Genomic DNA, 17,054 nt, shown 5'->3' on the forward strand with positions numbered 1-17,054 from the left:
AGTTTGCGTGCCTGCACTAGGTTAAACATCGATGGAGCTCGCTCCGAATAATCTCTTGATCGTCAATTAGCCAGTATCTCATAAGCAGGTAGTTCCGTACGTGCATTGTCTTATGATCAGAAATATGACGTGAAGCTGTTATGGAAGGAGAATGGGATACTTCAAGTCTTCCGAGATGTCTGCATCTTTTCCTTGGATGACTTTCGCTTTTGTACAAATTAGTGTAATTTTGGGGTTGATGTGCGTAAACCGATTCTGAGGCATAACAAAATCCATGTAGTACTTTTCGCAGTTATTAGTGTGTTTAATTCATCGTGGAATTCTAATGTTTTCCAGCGCTGGGAGATCTGCCTCTAATTGCTCGCAATCTTACAGGATTTCATCTGCTGGAGATTCATCCCAATCTGCTCCGGCTTTTCAGACCTGTTATTAGCAGCTTAGCTTTGTCAGTTTCGGGGCCAGCCATTGAAGCGAATCATAAATCGTCGCTTTGTTAGACACCAATCGCTTCTTTGTTAATTTCCTTGATTTGTCGAAATCCGTTCTCTTGAACTGGAATTCGTCTCTATTTGGGCTCCAAATTACACCCAAAGCCTTGGTCTGGATATCTTCATGTATCCCAAAAGGTTCAAATACCTCATATTTACGAGGGATCTTAGAAAAAAGTTCTCGATCGTTACTTGTCCACTTCAGTAGATTGAAACCACCCTTTAGTGCGGGCTCCGGTCACAAAATTGTCGACGTACCTATCGGATATCTTCTACCTTCGTCCTCGGCAAGTTGCATAATTGTTCGTTAGGCTGGAAATGTTGCTGAGGCCATGCCATAGGTTATAGTGTTCAACTGATATTCTTCCACGGGTCGTCTTCGTTTTCCCGCCAAAGGATTCGCTTATAATTTGAATGCTCGAGGGTTGCTCTAATTTACCTAAACATTTTCTCGATGTCGGCGGCGTAAACATAGTGATATTTTCTCCATCTGCATATAATTTAGGATAAATCCTGCGGTAGCTTCGTGCGTGTGTGAAGATTATTACTCAAACTGGCACTACACAATTTCTTGGCGGAGGCATCGAATATCACGCGTACTTTAGTCGTGCTGCTACTTTGCTTAAAGACAGGATGATAAGGTAAATAGAAACCGTTTCTTTCGTATCCAAAGTATGGCAATGCCTTTTTCATATAACCCAGCTCGAGATCATCATCATCAACGGCGCAACAACGGCTACCTCGTCTTGATCTGCCTTAATAAGGAACTCCACACAACCCGGTTTTGCGCCGAAGTCTACCAATTCGATATCCCAAAAACTGTCCGGCATCCTGACGTACGCTATCGCTCCATCTCACGCAGGGTCTGCTCACCTTCTTTTTCTACAATAGATATTGTTTTTATAGACTTTCCGGGTGGGATCATCCTCATCCATACAGATTAAGTGACCCGCCCACCGTCACCTATTGAGCCGGATTTTATCCACAACGGAGGATTCTTCTCTCGAACGCGGCCAAGAGTTCGCAATTTTTCTTGCTAGGAACCCAAATTTCCGAGGAATACATGAGGACTGGCCCTATGGTCAGCCGTTTCGAGCGGAACAGTTTTTGTAAGCTGAAATAGGCTCTGTTGGCTGACAACAACCGTGCGCGGATTTCTTCATCATAGCTGTTATCGGTTGTGATTTGCGACCCTAGATAGGAGAAATTATCAACGGCCTCAAAGTTTTATTCTCCTATCCTTATTCTTCCTGTTTGACCAGTGGGGTTTGATGTTGTTGGTTGCTTGGTTTTCGGTGCTAACGTTCCCACCATATATTTTGTCTTGCCTTCACTGATGTGCAGCCCAAGATCTCGCGCCAATTACCGCCTGCTCGATCTGGATGAAGGCAGTTTGTACGTCTCGGGTGGTTCTTTCCATGATGTCGATATCGTCAGCATGGGCCAGTAGTTGGGTGGACTTGAAGAGGATCGTACCTCTTGCATTTACCTCAGCATCACGGATCACTTTCTCGAGAGCCAGGTTAAAGAGGACGCATAATAGGGCATCCTCTTTTCGTAGACCATTGCAGATGTCGAATGGTCTTGAGAGTGATCCTGCTGCTTTTATCTGACCTCGCACATTGGTCAGAGTCAGCCTAGTCAGTCTTATTAATTTCGTCGGGATACCGAATTCTCTTATGGCCGTGTACAATTTTACCCTGGCTATGCTATCATAGGCGGCTTTAAAGTCGATGAACAGATGGTGCAACTGTTGTCCATATTCCAACAGTTTTTCCATCGCTGCGCAAAGAGAAAATTTGATCTGTTGCTGATTTGCCTGGAGTGAAGCCTCTTTGGTATGGGCCAATGATGTTCTGGGCGTATGGGGCAGATAGCGGAGAATGTCTTACAGATAGTACCCAGCAGCGTGATAGCTCTATAATTAGTGCATTGTGTGATATCTCCCTTTTTATGTATGAGATAGATAATGCCTCGCTGCCAATCCTCAGAAATTGATTCGTCGCATACCTTTGCACAAGTTGGTGAACCACTTGATGTAACTGATCGCCTCCATATTTAGCCAATTCGGCTGTAATTCCATCGGCCCCTGGCGACTTATGATTTTTTAGCCGATGAATTGCACGGACTGTTTCTCCTAAACTTGGTGGTGGCAGTATTTGCCCGTCGTCTTCAGTTGGCGGGACCTCCAACTCGCCGATGTACTGGTTGTTCAGTAGTTCCTCAAAGTAATCAACCCATCGCTCCAATATGCCCATTCTGTTGGAAATCAGATTTCCCTCTTTGCCTCGGCAGGATGAGCATCGAGGTGTATAAGGCTTCATCCTGCTGACTTGTTGGTAAAACTTGCGCACCTGGTGCGGTTACTCCCTGTACTTTTCTAGTTCACAGACTTGTTGGTTCTCCCAGGCTTCCCTTTTTCGTCTGTGAAATTCCTTCTCCGCTCGACGAAGTTCGTGATAAGTCTCTGTGCGTCCCTGCGTTCTTTGAGAATGCAACATTATTCGGGATGCGGCATTCTTCCGTTCCGTTGCTAGCTTACATTAATCGTCAAACCAGGGTGTTCTGACTTTTTCTGCAGCTGGGGCCAAGCATGTTTGTGGCCGTGTCAATGATAATGTTCTTCAGGTGGTTGTGAAGATCATTTGTGGATGCTTTATCTCTGGGACCTCTGTTGACTGCGGTTATTGCGGTATCCATTTTCCTCTTATAGGTGTCGCGGAGGGCTGTGTTGTGGATGACTTCAGTACTCACTCTCACCTGACCGTCAGAGGGGATTGTAGGTGTTGTCGTAATTCGAACTCGGAGCACCATGTCAACGAGATTGTCGTCCGAGCCTATATTGGCCCCCCTATATGTTCTGAAATTCATCATGGCTGAGAGGTGGCAGCGTTCAATTAGCACGCGGTCAATTTCGTTGAAAGTGGTCCCGTCTGGGGAGGCCCACATATGTTTGTGAACCGCTTTCCGCATAGACCAGGTACTTCCAACAACCATTCCGTGTGATACTACTAACTGGATAATGCGCAATCCGTTCATTGGTATCCTTATGTAAGCTATGGGAGTCGACGTATCGCCGGAATACGGACTCCGTCCCTACTTGACTGTTAAAATCTTCAAGTATGATTTTGATATCATACTTGGGACAGGCTTCGAGGGTTCGTTCTACTGCCTCGTAGAAGGTATCCTTCTCCAACTCGGTAGTCTCCTTCGTAGGGGCGTGAACGTTAATGAGGCTGATATTTCTAAACTCGCCTCGCAAACGCGGAGTGCATAGCCGTTCGCTTATATTTTCAAAGTCGATAATAATAGATTTCATTTTTTGGCTGACTAAGAAATCTACTCCGAGCAGATGGTTTACTGGATGGCCGCTATAATATATGGTGTAGTGGCTTTTCTCCAGGAAACCGGTCCCTGTCCATCGCATCTCCTATAACGCTGTTATATTAGCACTATATTGGGACAGGGTATCGGCTAGCTGCTCATCAGCTTCATCTCTGTACAGGGAGCGCACGTTCCATGAGAAAATGCGCAAATCGTTAATCCGTTGTCGTTGCCGGGTTCGTCGTTGTAAGATGCATTCTGTCCGAGGCTCCGTTCGTGGCTTCGTAACATCGGTTTTCCGTGTAGGGTTGTCAGCTCTACCCAACCCCCAACCTCGAGGACCAGTTGGTACATTTTGTCCCCCCCCCCCGACTCGCCTTCATTCTTCTCCGTCTCCAGTTTTCATAAAGAAAGAACTCCCAGCGGGTACCACGTGGAGGTGGAGATAAGGTTTGGTAGTAAAGCTGTTGGTGTTGGTCCAGCAGGCGTTTCCCAGGTTTTATGCTCCATCGCGGATGCCAATCCACGTTTCGCTCTGGGACCTATACTACCCTTTGACGGCCGATAAGAACATAGGCAGTATTTAAAGTGTGCCTTCAGTATCATTGATATGCACTCTTCCGTGACTTCAGCCACAAAAAACGTTCACTGGTAAAAATAGAATAAGCAATCTATTACAAATGTAGATATTTAAGCACTAAATTTTCACCAAAACTGCCAATTTTATCAAGCATCCACAGATAGCAGCTCGGACAACCACCCAACCATAAATCTAATAATGGAAAAAAAAATAAACAAGAACTCAGTAAGTTACTACATTTGTTTGGAAGTTACGAGCCACAGGAACATACCACACTTCATTTTGATAGAATTCTGAGCAGCTCCGTCACTGTCGCAAGTACTTGGTTTAGCAGCGTTGCCATCGACTGCAACAACTGGGAGTCTACAGCCTGTAAAATATCCGAAAAGTAGGACACTACCCAATGCCATCCTCAATTTTGGTCAAAGAAATTGAAAAACTTACCTCATTCGTGCTATTCATGGTTGTTGGCGAAAGTTACCACATGAACATGATATTTTCGAATTGATGACTACGATTCAATGAGATACGTGAATTGAACAAAAATTTTATCCAAATGCCTTAATGATAAGGTGCTTGGTATGTAGACTTTATCAGATAATATTCCAAAGTATATGACAGCAAAGCAATACGAGTATATCAAACTCAACTGCAAATTTCCAACGAAAGATACATGTAACATTTTATTGTTTTATGGAATGAAGAATTTTAAGATATCCAGGCAATTATCTGTATTTACACTTGTTGTTTTATGTTTATAAGTGATTTACAACATTTCGGAATTTATCGTTATCTCCCTATGAATGTTTGAATGCTGAAAATATCGGATCCTCCAACTGATTATTGCCCATGTCAAATGTGGTTTTGGCGCAAAAATCTTAAGAGAAACTTCCTTAAATATGGAAGTAAAGTCAATGCTGAATACAAAGCATTAATCTCCCGGATTAACTGACTGAGTACTCTAATCCGGGAAATGAGAACAAAATTCCATGACCAAGAACTTACCCACAATGCAGATGTTAGCTCCGGGCCAAATATGTTGCAGCACGACGGGTTGAAACAACATCTCCCTAAAATTTAATTTGGTAAAGCTTTGAGAAAGCGTAGACCGTAAAGTTAGTATGACACTGCGACTTCAAAAGTACTATTCCTTATCACCGATTTGGGTTCCAGCATAAACACGGAACACAACTCGCAATTATGCTATTTTCACGATAGCGTGACCAGTGGAGTTAACGTCAATAACGAACCTACGGAAGCATGTACACGGGACTTAAAAAGACTTTTGATTCCGTATGGGTAAACCCACTCAAATATAAATTAATTCACTATGAACTATCCCAATTATTAGACAAGCAGGGACGAGGCCTGTATTTAGGCGATCCGTTGGCTCCCATAGCTCACATCAAAATACAAATGATAACGGACTGCGGATTATTCACATGAAATGGTTGTCGGAAGTACCTGGTTTACGCGGGAAGCGGTCAATAAACAGACATGGGCCTCTCCAGACGAGACCACTTTGAATCACATTGACCACGTGCTTATTGAACGCCGCCATTTCTCAGCCTTGGTGAAGGTCAGAACATGTAGGGGGGGGGGGCAATATAGACTCGGATCACTATATCGTTGGCACGGTACTCCGGGCTCCAATAACAACACCCCCTACAACCCCTTCTGACAATGAGGTGAGAATTAACACTGAGGCCATCCACAACACAGCCCCCCGCAACACCTATAAGTGGGAACTGCAATCAAGTCGCCAGGAGCCGATGGAATTACAGCTAAATTAGTTAAATATGGGGACGACCAACCACACGAAGCGTTTCATCAACTGATGCTCAAGGTGTGGGACAGTAAATCAACGCCGGACCAGAAGCAATGGGACATTATCTGCCTATACATAAAAAGGGACATATCATCCAGTGCAGCAATTATAGAGGTATAACGTTGCTGAGTACCCATCTATAAGATATTCTCTGCTATCTTGCTAGGTAGCCTGTTCCAGCTTACGAAAACTGTTTCGCAAAACAGTAGGTCTATGCGCCTAGCGAAGCCCACTTTTTACAAAGCCCTCATAAATTCCATTATTTGTTACGAAGCCCTTATGTCGATCACTTGCTCAACGAAAGCCATGAAAAAATGTGTGGATTTTGAGCGTTGAATCTCATGTCACTGTACACCTGAAGGGCTTCTATACGAACCAAGTAGCACAACTCTAATGACCACATTTTTAGGGCCTTGCTGCACACCTACCACCCACAATTCTCTCCCTTGTTAATACTCCCTGTGTGATAGGGGCAGACGGATGTTAATAACACTAAATTGTAACGTGCTATTGAAAATGGAAGTATTAAGTTAGGTTAGTGAGTCTTCCAATTATGATGCGGAGGCTCTTCTTGGTGAGGATCGCTGCTCTATGGCGAATATTTTCGTCTGAAATATGTTGTTATGCTTACCAATTCGTTCAAAGTTGTGTTCCTTGGAACATTGGACACAGCGTCCCTCTGTCGTAAGGGATCCGTCTGGGTACCAGGTAATCATTTGCTGGTTTAAGCCGCATGTCAATGTTACGCTTTCAAAACCTCCCTGTTACTCCAACGTGTCTCAAACTTCGAAGTGAAACCTCGTTGTCATGTTATTCCTTGGCATCAGTAATTCGGGATGCCACCCAGAAAGAATATCAAATTTCCTTCAATTTAAGCAGCTCCCCGCCTCACTGGTACTCCCGGACATTCTGTATCTCCATATGGAGATGGAGAGCAGTCAATCCCATAAGGACCTCTAGAGATACACTGATACAGACGCAAGCCAGCCTTTTAAGTTTGTGTAACTTCTTATCTGTTATACTGGATTCTGCCTGCCTAGATTACAACCCCATAACTAATCATTGGTCTTACTATTGCAGTGTGTATCTAGTGCAGCATTTTCGGGTTGTATTTCCTGCTGTAGACCTGCAAGTCGTCAGAGTTCTTGGGGCTTTCCGACTTATGCTTTCAACATGTGTCTTCCAGTGTAGTTTTTTTGTCTAGCGTGATTCAAATAGTTGACCTCTGTTATTCCTTTCACGTTCATGCCATGTAATCTTATGACTCTTAGATGTTCAAGCGTACGCTTTCTAGTGAGTGGTACTATATTCATCTTGGCTGGATTTATGCGCGTCCCCGCCTGTATGAACTAGTTACTATACCAGACTGCGATAAATTTTGTCACATTATGTATTCCCGTGTTTGTTAGTTCTTCTAGTTCATCTACTACCATGCTCCACATTAATGGTGACCCCACCTTATGGATAACCTTGGGTAGCATTGATGACAATATAATTTGTACCTGTCGGTATTTCTATTTACCTACTCTTTAACATTCTGCCCATTTAGAAACCCAGGATGTTACTTCCTCGCGCATTAGGGCATCTAGTATATCTGTGTGCAACGCTATTTCCTTTGTTCCTATGCATCCTGTAATACATCCCTCAGTTGATAGACCAGTAGCTAACTCTAAACTACAGTTTTTATTTTACAGTGTAGATGTATATTTCGCTAGCTAGCTTTGTACTGATGAAGGGGTAAGTTGCTTCCGAAATATATATCTACACTGTAAAATATAAATTGTAGTTTCGAGTAACTTACTGGTCTATGAATTTTGAGCTTGACTACAAATAGAAGACAATATCTAACCTCTTTTTCCTCAGTTGATACTGAGTAGTTTCGGGCAGGAAGGTAATAGGGCTGACATGGATGTAATATAAGAGTCTATGAACTTCTCCACCATCTTGAGTGCGAACGATGTCAAGCAAATTGGTCTGAAAGACTTAAGATGAAAAGAATTCATTTTTACCCGGTTTCGGAGCAAATACCATCATTACCTGTCCCCATAACCTTGGTGTACATCCCAAGGCTATGCTGCCCCTTACCACTCTTAGGAGAGATTCTAAGATGATTTGTCTGGGACTGGTCACGGATGATGGTGTGTTCCCTGCATTATGTATTTCTAGCTTATTACTAAGGATGATTTCCAGGAGGGACTCACCTCCGTGTGTGCAGATCGAGGGTCGTAGAAACTTTATCGTCTCAATCACTGCTGCTTCCCAGACAGTTATCATGTGTTCCCTTTGTATATCATTCCCAGCTCACGTCGAAAGTCTTCCGTGTCGTCCGTCGCGTAGTTTATCAGTATAAGAGCTGGTCGAAAGCGTAGCCGATGAATACGAACTCCTTATTCCATCCCTTACACATCTTCATGACGATGGCGTCCTCCGTTATTTCCTGCTCCTTACAAGGGAATTTTAACTCGGGAAATTCTTCCGGCAGCATGGCTAGTCGAATGCTCTTTACCGCATTAGTATAGCTAACAGCGGGTCTCCGGGACCCTGCCTTCACTCCTTGGGAGTATTTCCTTCTTTCACGCTGATAAGGCCTTCGCTGGCTTCAGGCAGTGCAAATACCATTTGGCACCTGCGCCAATGAAATTTGTTTGAGTTGTGGAGTTATGGATATCAAACAGATCGTGTCGCAAACCACAAGTAAATATATGACTTGAAGTGGCAAGTTGCCAGCAAGTAGTAAGCAAGTGTTTTTCGACATTGTAATTAGCTGTACGCAGTTACGGTTTTTCAGTGTCTTCCATTTCGAGAAACTACGTAAAAGAGTGCGAAAGTAACTTCTAGTTTTGTTAGTTTATTTATTTGCAAGTTCGGAATATACAATTTCAACGATTAGAAACTAACCAGAACAGTCTCGCATCTGGATGGGGAGCCTAATTGGCTAGAATGAGAAATACTTCCGATGATATCTGAGCTCGTCTAAAAAAAACGGAAATGGGATAATTCAACAATATAAATAGCTTCCTCGTTTGCAAAGTTTGGGTTTTTGTTTAAAAGTGAGCTTTAAACCGGGTCAACGTCGGTAATAGACAACAAGCCGGGAAACCGGAAGCTGGACGCGTCAGGTTTGAAAGGTTCTGTTTGCTTCTTCTATGAATATATTTGAGTGTATACCATTTATACGTAGCCCGTTATGTATATGCATTTAGCATGTCAGATTCAGTATTTCGGGTTGTAAATTTACACGGTGAAGACAACTTTGAGCTACTGTCACTTTGTTACTAATAGTATGATTTTGACCAAACTTGGGGATAATGTGCTTCATATTATATTTTATACTACTATTTTTATAACTGGGATAAACTTAAGGAGGGTATTACTCAATTTTCCCAAAAATATGGTAATACACTATTATTAACTTGATTTGAATACATATGGATATGGAGAGTATGGAGGCCTGGGCACCATATAGAGGCAGCTTCGTGAATGTTTTCAGATTTTTCGGTTGGGTAATTTCTGAGAATGGGTCCGTTAAAGAAATCATCACTTTTCAACACCAGTACCGGCGGCTGTTGGGAGTGAGCAAGCGGGCTCCCGGTCGTCGATATCCCTCGACCGCAGTGCCTCGGTGGTGGACAACTTGGCCATCTTGGCATATAATGTTACAAGTGGTTTGGATCTGGAGAAGGAAGTGTTCAAGCGAAGTACGACCTTACCGAGAACACCAGTAGCAAGAACAACCAAGGATGAACTGAAGATGGATCGTTGGACGACAAAAACTGTAACAACACCCACAGCATATGTTCAAGATGCGCGACAGCAAGAGGTGCTCCAGGAACAAGATAAGGGTCCATTCAAAAGAAGCTCATCAACTTTGAGATCTCCACCAATGCTAAAGGCGATGAAGGAAAAAGTAGAGGCAAGAGCAATAACTGGCAAAAGTGAAACAGCGTATAAAAGGAGTAACCCTGTCGGGGCTTATAAGGAGCGGAGTCCCGATCCGGAGGAATTACCCTTCACCCAGCTTGGGGCAAAGATAGTTGAGCTGTCCGAGTTTATCAAGGACAAGCACAACGTGCACCAAGCCATAAAGAATATGGTGAGGGCCATTAGAGTCCTCTATAATAGATCACAGATGGAGGAGAAAAATAATAACAACACGCCGAACCCCGCTGTGCCAACAGTATCACAAGCGACCCAAGTGACGCCTAACCGTACTACCATCGAATCCCAGCGAAATAAGCGAGTACGGGAAAAAGAGGGGGATCCTTTAAATAATCAGCAGGCGCCTAAGAGAAAAAAAGGCGGACAGGACATCCTGAATACCAACACCAACAGTTCAGAAGGAGGAAAGCATACAGCGAATTTAGGAAACTCGACCAGCGTTGCGAAGTCCAAGACGAACGAAAACGATGGATGGACTAAAGTAACCAACAAAAAAGCGAAACGAAAAGCAAAAGTGCGAACTCGTCCAGATGCGATTGTTATCTCCAGTAAGGGCAATTTGTCCTACGCGGAGATACTCAAAAAGGTCAAAGCTGATCCCGACCTAAAAGATCTGAGCGGAAATGTGAACAGAATCCGAAGAACCCAGAAAGGGGATCTCATGTTCGAGCTGAAAAGATCCAGCGGTGGCAAAACTGATGACTTTCGCACTCAAGTGAAAAACTCACTTGGGGAGAATGCCGCAGTGCGTGCCCAAAAACATGAGATCTATATACAATGTAAGGATCTCGATGAAGCTACATCGAAAGGAGAAATTTGTACTGCTCTGAAGGAGCAATTCAAGTTGAAAGAACTTACAGAGGAGTCTGTTGTCGGTCTACGGCAAGCCTATGGTGGCACTCAAACGACCACCATACGAGTGCCAGCGGAGGCAGCGCAGATGTTGTTAGCTGCCGGAAGGGTTCGGATTGGATGGGTTGTTTGCCGTTTAAGGGAGCAAACTTGACTAAAGAGGTGCTTTAAATGCCTCATGTTTGGGCACTTCGCGAAGGCATGCACCAGCAATATTGATCGGTCCGATCGATGCAGAAGGTATGGGGAGAAAGGCCATATTGCCAGAGAGTGCAATAGGGACCCCAAATGCCTATTGTGCGTAGCCAAAGAGGGACAGGATAACCGGCACATTGCCGGAAGTGGCAAATGTCCGGAATTTAGGAAGGCGCTCACTGCAATGAGAAAATGAGGTTTATTCAAATAAACCTGAATCATTGCAGGGGCGCTCAGGATTTACTTGAGCGGACCACGTTCGAATCTAAGATGGAGGTTGCCATCATAAGTGAACCGTACAGAAACCGTCACGGTGGCGTATGGGTCACAGATTCGACTGGTGGAGCGGCGATATGGGCTTGTGGTCGACAAGCCATACAATGTACTGCAAGTCAGGCAGCCAGTGGCTTTGTGTGGGCGAAAATAAGTGGTGTATATGTATACAGCTGTTACGCCCCACCAAGTTTGACACTGTCTGAATTCGAGACAATACTTGATAATCTTGTTCTCGACGCAAGGGGACGAAGTCCAAAGGTGATTGCTGGTGATTTCAATGCTTGGGCCCTAGAGTGGGGTAGCAGAGAATCAAATGCTAAGGGGCGCAGTCTATTAGAGGCTTTTGCGCAGCTGGACATGGTTTTGGCTAACGAAGGTGCCGTAAACACCTTTCAGAAAGGGGGGTCAGGCTCGGTTGTATACCTGGCATTTATCAGCCCTGCGCTGGCGCGTGGTATGTCCTGGTGCGTCAGCGAACGCTACACCCACAGCGATCACCAGGCAATCTTCTTTGAGACATGTGTCGAGCCACAGGGCAAAGAGCTATCATGCCCGAAATCGAAAAAGGTTTCAGGCTGGTCTGCAAAATCTTTGGATGAGCAGAGCTTCTTAGAGGTGTGGTTAGATCAACCTGATATAGCAGGCGCCTTTACGGAAAGAGCCGTCCATCTGGCTCAATGCATCGCCAAAGCATGTGACGCGTCTATGCCTAGGAGGTGCTCATTCCCCAGTAGAAGACCAAACTACTGGTGGAATAATGAACTGACCGGTCTTCGATCAACCTGCCGGCCAATTGGGATCTAATACGCAAATCCCTAGCGAAGATTGGTATTCCCGCCTATCTCGCTGCTATCGTCGATAGTTACTTAACTGAAAGGAGGCTATGGTATGACACTGATGACGGACCCCCGGAGTACGTTGTTTCCGCCGGTGTTCCACAGGGCTCCGTATTGGGCCCACTACTGTGGAACATCATGTACAACGATGCACTTAATCTCCCCCTTCCGGAGGAAGCCACAGTGGTGGGTTACGCTGACGACATAGCACTGGTTGTTGTCGCAAAGCATCTTGAAGATGCTGAGTTATACTCAAGCGAGGCAATCAGTGCTGTCAAATGCTGGTTAGAGAGCTCTGGTTTGACGCTTGTGGAGGAAAAAACAGAAGCGGTCCTCATCACGAAGCGCCGGAAGAGAAATTACGCCTGTGTTAGAATCGGGAATCATATCATCACTTCCAAGCCGACCATCAAATACTTGGGGGTGGTGATAGACAGGAAGCTCAGCTATAAGCAACACTTACAGTATGTTTGTGATAAATCATCCACTGCTAGTATGGCCCTGGCGAGGATGATGCCGAACGTGGGAGGGCCACGGGATACCTCTAGGTTGCTTATAGCCAGGGTGGTAACCTCGATCATGCTCTATGCGACCCCAGTTTGGAGGGAGGCGTTGTGGATGTCAGGGAATGCTACCAAACTGAGTTCAGTCTACAGGAGGACAGCCCTGAGGGTATGCTCTGCCTTCAGGACTGTCTCAGATGATGCAGCATTCGTCACCTCTGGAATGATGCCGATTGACATCTTGGCAGATGAGATGGCGAATATATACAATGCAAAGCCAACCTCTTCCTCATCGCGGACGAAGAACGCTGAGAGGGAGAGATCCATAAATAGATGGCAAGAGCGGTGGGAATGCTCGGGAAAGGGTCGGTGGACTCACAGGCTCATTCCTGCCATCAAGGAGTGGTTGGAGAGACGACACGGTGAGATTAATTATAATCTCACCCAGTTTTTCACGGGACATGGAGGATATCTCCAATACCTTCACAGGTTTAAATTGGAGACCTCACCCGATTGTCCAAATTGTAATGGAGTCCCAGAGGACCCAGAGCATGTATTCTTCCACTGTCCGAGATTTGTGGAAGAAAGGAGGAATCTAGAAGAGACTCTAGGAGAGGTGCAGGTACCAGAAAATCTGGTACCGAAAATGCTAGCACATCAAGAGAATTGGGATGCGGTCAACTCCATGATCGTATCTATTCAAGATAAATTGCTAAAGGCAGAGGAAAGGAGAAAAGCGCGGTCACGTACGCCGCGTATAGAAGAAAGGTGACAAAGCTAGAGTGAGCTGACTCCGTCCCGTGATGTAATACCTTATGGTGGTTCCGCGGGGCAGGGAGGAAGTCGGGGGTGGTTTTAGTGGGTAAAAATCCCACACGCTGGTGTGTCCAGACCAGAGTTTTTTTGAAGATTTCCACCTCCTCAAGAAAAAAAAAAAGACTGACAGACAGACATTGTACCGATTTTAATAAGGTTTTGTTTTGCAAACAACAAAACCTTAGAAAGGATGGAGCACATTAATGGGTGGATCTCGATGAGTGATGCAACCATTTTTATAAGGTAATACTAACATTTGTTTTCTCTAATCCTTGAATATTATATGAAATTTCTAGCTAACGAGAAGAAGCCATTTCGTGCTTACTTATATGATAAAGAGCCAAATGTATGACAAACGATTGTTCACCAATCCTCGAGCTCTGGGTGAGGGATGCTTTTACTTCTTCCTACCTCTTCTACTATGTTATTTGCACTTTATCCTATTATTTAAGCTTTTAATATTTTAATGCATATTATAATTATTTCAGTTTTCTTTACTTACTTTCTTTTTGACTATTTATTTATTAGTAATTACTTACCTTTATTACATATTTATATAATTATTTTATTTCAACATTTTACGGGTATTTCTTTTATCGGCCCAATAAACGATACCCGGTCTAGGCCTGCCTTTGTTAAGGAACTCCAGACACCCCGGTTTTGCGTCGAAGTCCACTAATTCGATATCCTTAAAAGTTGTCTGGCGTCGTGAGGTACAACATCGTTTTTTTTACAAACTTTTCGAGCCGGATCATCCTCATCCATCCGGATGAAGTAACCTACCACAGCCTGTTAAGCCGAATTTTATCCACAAACGATCGTGTTACCGCTCATAGATTTCAGTTGTTATCCTTATGGAGGGGGCCAAAAATTCTTCGGCGGATTTTTCTCTCTAACACGACCAAGAGTTCGCAATTTTTCTTGCTAATTCAGGTCTCCCAGGAATACTTAAGGACTGGCAAGATCATAATCTCATATAGTATGAGCTTTGACCCTATAGTGGGACGTTTCGAGTAAAACAGTAATCTGAAATAGGCTCTGTTGGTTGCCAACAACCGTGCACCGATTTCATCATCACAGCTGTTATCAATTGTTGGTTTCGACTCTAGATAGGAAAAATTCTCAGTTTTCATTGTGAAAGTTGTAGTCTCCTATCTTTATTGTTTTCGTTTGACTAAAGCGATTTTACGTTGTTCGTTCTCTGTCCTTTGGCGCTGACTTTGCCACCATGTGCTTCGTCTTGCCTTCATTAAAATGCAGTCCGAGACCCCGCGCCGCCTGATCGAACTGGTTGGAGGTAGACTGTATATCTCGGGTTATTCTTCCCATAATGACAATATCGTCAGCGTAGGCCAGGAGTTGGGTGGATTTGAAGAGGATGGTGCCTGTTGCGTTGACATCTGCATCGCGAATCACTTTCTCCAGGGCCTGGTTAAAGAGGACGCATAATAGGGCATCCCCTTGTCTTGACCGTTGTTGATGTTGAATGGTCTCGGGAGTAATCCTGCTGCTTTTATCTGGTCAGGGTCAACCTAATCAGTCTTATAAATTTCATTGGGATGCCGAATTCTTTCATGGCCATGTACAGTTTAACTCTGGCTGCGCTACCATAGGCGGCTTGAAGTCGATGAAGAGATGGTGCAACTGATTCCACATTCCAACAGTTTTTTCATTGCTTGCCGCAGAAAGAAAATCTGATTCGCCTGGAGTGAAGCAATCTTTGGTATGGGCCTATGATGCTCTGGGCGTATGGTGCTATCCGGCTAAGCAAAATAGGGGGGAATATCTTATAGATAGTACTCAGCAATGTGATACCTCTATAATTGCTGCACTGCGTGATATCGTCCTTTTTATGTATAATGCATGTACTGCCTCGTTGCCAGTCATCAGGCATTGATTCGCTATCCGACACCACATAAGCTGATAAACCACTTGGGGTCGCCTTCATATTTAACCAATTCGGCTGTAATTTCATCGGAACCTACGACTTATGGTTTTTAAGTTGATGAATTCGACAAACTTTATCTTCCATGCCTGGTTGCAGCCTTTGGCCCCCGTCTTCAGTTGGCGGGACCTCCAACGATATTTTAGTTGGTGAGCAATTCATCAAAATACTCAATCCATCGCTCCAATATGCCCATTCTGTTGGGAATTAGATTTCCCTCTTTGTCTCGGCGATTTGTCTAAGGCTCCATCTTCCTGACATGTTGGTAAAACTTCTGCGCTTGGTGCGGTTGCTTTTTCGAGCTCACAGATTTGTTGGTTCACTCAGGCTTTCTTTTTCCATTTGTGAAGTCGGTTTTCAGATCAACGGAATTCATGATAAATCTCTCCCCCCTGCCCGCGTTCTTTATGAATGCAACATTACTCGGTATCTGGCATTCTTCCGTTCCGTTGCTAACTGACATTCACCGTCGAATCAGCGTCGAACCAACCGACTTTTCTTGCGAATTGGGCCAAGTATGTTTCTGGTCATATCAATGATACGCTCTTTATGTGGTTGCGAAGATCATTTGTTGACACTTCATCTCTTGGAACTCTGTTGACTGTGGTTATTGCGGCATCCATATTCCCCTTATAAGTGTGTTGTGGATGGTTTCAATTTTTAGTCTCACCTGATTGTCAGAGGGGATTGTAAGTGGTGTTGTAATTCGAGCCTGGAAGTCGAGCCAAGTCTGTATTGACCCCCCATATGTTCTGAAATTCATCGAGTCTCAGAGGCGGCGGCGTTCAATCAACACGTTTCCAATTTGGTTGAAAGTGGTCTAGTCTGGAAAGGCCCACGAATGTTCATGGAAAGCTTTCCGTACAAACCAGATACTTGCAATAAACATTTCGTGTTCTACTGTTAACTGAATAATCCTCAGTCCGTTATCATTAGTATCTTTATGTAAGCTATGGAAGCCGACATATCGCCTGAATACAGGCTCCGTCCCTAGTTGACACACACTTGGAACAGGCTTCAAGGGTCGGCTGAACTGCCTTGTAGAAGGTATCCTCTGCCCTTGCATTTTTTGGCCATAAATTTAGAGAAAAAAGGTTGCCGTTTCGCGAAATATTATAAAATCGGAAAATATTGGGTTGACGAATGTAGAAATTTCTTACTTTTTGGGTTATTATGCGAAAATGAATGAAAATTTTCAAAGCACCGCTGTAGCACCAAAAATGAAAACTTTGGATGTGCGACAACATTATTTCTCTGAGTTTTACTCCGCTTGGAATTCTAAAACGGCGAGCCTGACTAGCACAGAGGCGTGGAAACACATGTAGATGGAACATTTCGATTGAGCTTCAATATTTTCGGGTGAGCTTTTCAATTTCGCCATCTTTTCATGTTTTTGGGATAGCTCTCCCCTCCTGGTCGTCACCGGCCACTCAGGATGGTCTTTTGACTATCGCAATCACAGCTAATGCTTA

General features: G+C 44.2%; 1 long non-coding RNA gene across 1 annotated transcript; it reads right to left on the bottom strand.

The window, feature by feature from the left end:
* Window positions 1-4,464: 4,464 nt before the first annotated feature.
* LOC119652873 lies at window positions 4,465-5,462 on the bottom strand. The gene is made up of 4 exons (XR_005249607.1): window positions 5,398-5,462; window positions 4,837-5,041; window positions 4,664-4,762; window positions 4,465-4,584 (listed from the first exon to the last, which is right to left on the bottom strand). It is a non-coding gene; the product is annotated as an uncharacterized LOC119652873 (long non-coding RNA).
* Between the last annotated feature and the right edge of the window lie 11,592 nt (window positions 5,463-17,054).

The sequence above is a fragment of the Hermetia illucens genome, chromosome 3 (genome assembly GCF_905115235.1).
Source record: "Hermetia illucens chromosome 3, iHerIll2.2.curated.20191125, whole genome shotgun sequence".
NCBI lineage: Eukaryota > Metazoa > Arthropoda > Insecta > Diptera > Stratiomyidae > Hermetia > Hermetia illucens.